Raw genomic sequence first — 3,861 nt, 5'->3', positions numbered from 1 at the left:
GCAGAAGCAAGGGTAGTCTCTCCTCTAGGGTCCATCTGCTAAACCTCCTGAAGATTCAGCAGGTGCCACAAGAGAAGGGGACTAAAAGCAAAATGTACCATCTTAGCCAATAACATTTTTGTTGCTGTCAAAGTACTATAGGGATTATTCTATATTGGCATTCTCTTACATCCTAAAAATATTAATTTGTTTTGGTTCAACATTAGTGTTTTCGTAATTTTTTAAAAATTTCTTAATATACATTCATACTAATGTTTTAAAATAGATTTTCTCACACTAGCTTTTGAAGCAGTAAAGAACTGTTACGCTGATGATTCACTGTATTTTGACTCTTGGGTCACATATTTATTTAATTGTCATTATTAAATACCTGTTTTTGTGGAGGTTTCTTCATGAAATGTCTTGGTTTTAACCCTCTCTGAGAATTCAGTACAAACTTGGTGATAGAGTTTGGCTGTGTTGTCCCCCAAAAAATTCATGTGGAAATCTGATCCCCAATGTGGCAGTGTTGGGACCTGTCTGAGTCATGGGGGTGGATGGATGGAATGGATTAATGCTCTCCGGGTGGGGGGCTGTGGTAGTGAGTGAGTTCTTGCTCTATTAGTTCTCACAAGAGCTGGTTGTTTAAAAGACCCTGGCACACCTCTCTCTCACTCTCTCTCTCTCTCTTTCTTCCTCTCGCCCCATGATCTGCTTATATCCTGCTGCTTTCCATCATGAGTTGAAGTAGCCTAAGGCCCATGCCAAATACAGCTGTCCCAGAATCATAACCAAATCAATCTCTGTTCTTTATAAATTAAATACCCAGTCTCAAGTATTCTGTTATAGCAACACAAAATGGACTAATACACTTGAGAAAACACCATATGAATGTAAGAGAGAAAATCTAACAAGTCTGATACAGGTTACATATCCAGATCCATCTTTGAATGCTTTGGAAAGAAAACTACTAGGCACACCCAAATATTCTGGATAATTTTAAAAAATGTATAATAGGCCCAGAATCTTCTCAGGACTATGAGCAGCTACAGTCTTAATAATTTCTTTTTCTTTTCTTTCTTTCTTTTTTTTTTTTTTTTACTTTATAGTTTTAGAGTGATTTTCAAATTTCAAAGTTTTTTTTTTTTTTTTTTTTGTCTCAGGGTAACACAAAATCTGTAAGGTAATCAGGCTGGTTTCTAAACACCATTTGTCAGAAGTGGTAGCAAGAAGTTAAATGGCTTGTGTAAGGTTTTGCAGTTAATATCAGTAGTAACAAAGCCCCTATGCAAATTTGTAGCTATACAAATTTATCTGAATCAACTTGCATGAATAAATGGGAAAAAAGGCTGTATCACAGCAAGTCATGTCTGTAGACTAAAGGGTCTATTGATACAGAAAGTTAGCTTCATTCTTTAGACTATATGCTTTACAGTCTAAATTGTTAGGACTAATGTATGCTGTTTTTCTCTTTGTAATTTCCCACCTGATAATTATCTCTGGCCTTTTGAAGCCTTGGTAGAAGTGCTAAAGGGATCCAAATGACCCTGCTTTAGAAAGTGATGACTAAGTATTTGCTATTCATGTTCATTCAGCTGCTCTTCCTAAAGCTTAGGAAGCACCTCTAGGGAAAGTGGTGCTCCAGAAGTGCGTGCTCTGTCTCTGTCTACTGCAGGCATGGACAACAAAGTGTACGTGTGTGTGTTCTTGTGTGTGTACTGGGTATGTGGCATACTTTCCTTACCCTCAATTTAGTGCTTAAAGTTTTGCTAAAATAAAGATGTGAATTTTCTGAAGAAATATATATATTTTATAATTTTTGGCTGTGGTGAATCAGCCGAAAAGTCAAGAAACATGTGAATCTTTGCCTAGGCCTTCATTGACTTGCAGACAGTATTCATGGATATCAGAGACTGGGTAATACTCTGCCTGAAGAAAAGAAAGCCTGGAAGACCAGGACTTACTGTGTAGAGAGGAATACTTTTTAAAGAGTACAGTTTTAGAGTCAGAGCTAGAACCAATGAGTGGAAGGGAGTGGGAGATAGATTTGGATTTAATTCATGAAAGGATTTTCTAAAAAATACTATTGCTTTCATAAGAGTATTTTGTTATTGTTATTTGTACAATATTAATTCTATGTCTTTATACATATTTACTAATTTAATTGTTATAGAAATCTACTTTACACATCACAAAATTGTAGTACAGGGATGTTATGAAATGTACCCAATTTCCCAGGCAGGAGATAGTAGAAATGGAATTTGAACCTACACAACATGGCTCTGTATGCTACAGGCTTAACTGTGAAAATGCGTATTTCTCTGATGCTTTGAAATGTAATGGGATTGTCTATGAGCAAATAATTTTTCATATTAATGAACTTGTTTAAATGAAAAATGACAATCTCCTATCAAGTACATGGCAGAGGAGACTTCGGTCTTAATTAAGAGTTGCTCTAGATGATTATTGCTCTCTCTTTTAACTCTAAGATTCTATCATCAAGTCATCTGGATTTCATAGGCTTTCTTGATCTACTTAACTGTCAATATTATTGTTTTGCCACTTACCTGAATTTGCCTGTAGTATAAACTATGCCGCCCCAAATCAAATTTCCACCTGTTGCTGTGCTCCATGTTTATAAGGAATATAGACTGATTCCATAATATGAAAAATAATTATGGAATGTTCAGTCTTTAAAATGGCTATAGTCTGTCCAAGTTGTCATGTATAACCAGAGAAACAGCTTTAAGAAAACCTGGAATCAAATTTATGACTAAATTACTTTGTATAATGGAGTTTAGTGCTGTCAAGCACAATTTGATCAACAATGGGGCTATTTAAAAAGTGTAAGAGAAATAGTTTCACCAATTAGATACAGCATTTTATAAATGTGGATCACTGATCTTAAGGAACCAGTAACTATCTAGAGAGCTCAATAATCACTTTAAAAAGTAATCAAGCCATGTAATTTTATCAGAGCTTTCAGATCATGAGGAAAATTGTCTGAATCAAGAGAAAGAAGGTAGAGATTTTAATCCATCTCTGATATTACTTAAGTTGGTTACCATGTTGCTATAAATATTATACCATTTTCTACAGCCTGTTGATTATCATCAATGTAACCCAGGTTTAGGTAAGAGAAGTATGAATAACATAGTTTTTTTTTTCTTTTGCTATAACACAATTTAAGAAAATAATTGCAAATGAGATGAGGAAGTTAAACTAATTTGTTGTTCTAAATTTGGAGTATTGGAGGAGATGATGTGAGCCAGAATGGTCTTTTGTTAGTCACCTTCACTATTACTTGAGAAATCAATCCATAATCCCAACCAGAATGACATACATTTTGGAAAGAACACTAAACCAGTGCAAACTAATTAAAACAAAAATCCTGCCTATGAAAGCAGGGACTTATGTCTTGATGCTAATTCTGGTAGCTACAGAGTAAAGTGGGGCCACATTTTCAATCCAAATGATTCACAAAGTTTGCTTAGAATTCAATTTACAAAATCTCATTGAATTTTCATCTTTTCACATTTACCATCTCTAAACTGAGAGAGACCTCATCGTTTTCCCACTGAGGGGTCATATTTGTATGTTACTATCATCTCTGAGAGAATTGAATATCAGGAATCCTGAGAGAATCCATAGGGACTCATTAAAAAAATAATTGAGATGCTCTATGCCAATATTTATCATGAAATTATATTTAATTAAGACTTCTTAGGGTCTTTAAAGATCAACCTGAGAACAGAAAAATCAGTTTAGAGCCAATTATATAACAATAGAGTTATTATCAGCTTTTTAATCTTTTACCAAGTCATATTTTGCAATTTATAGAAAGATAACAATAAATGGTCATATAAAAAGAGCAAATGGTAT

The sequence above is a fragment of the Cynocephalus volans genome, chromosome 1, assembly GCF_027409185.1.
Source record: "Cynocephalus volans isolate mCynVol1 chromosome 1, mCynVol1.pri, whole genome shotgun sequence".
NCBI classification, from domain to species: domain Eukaryota; kingdom Metazoa; phylum Chordata; class Mammalia; order Dermoptera; family Cynocephalidae; genus Cynocephalus; species Cynocephalus volans.
Note: the sequence above shows the minus strand (reverse complement) of the source record.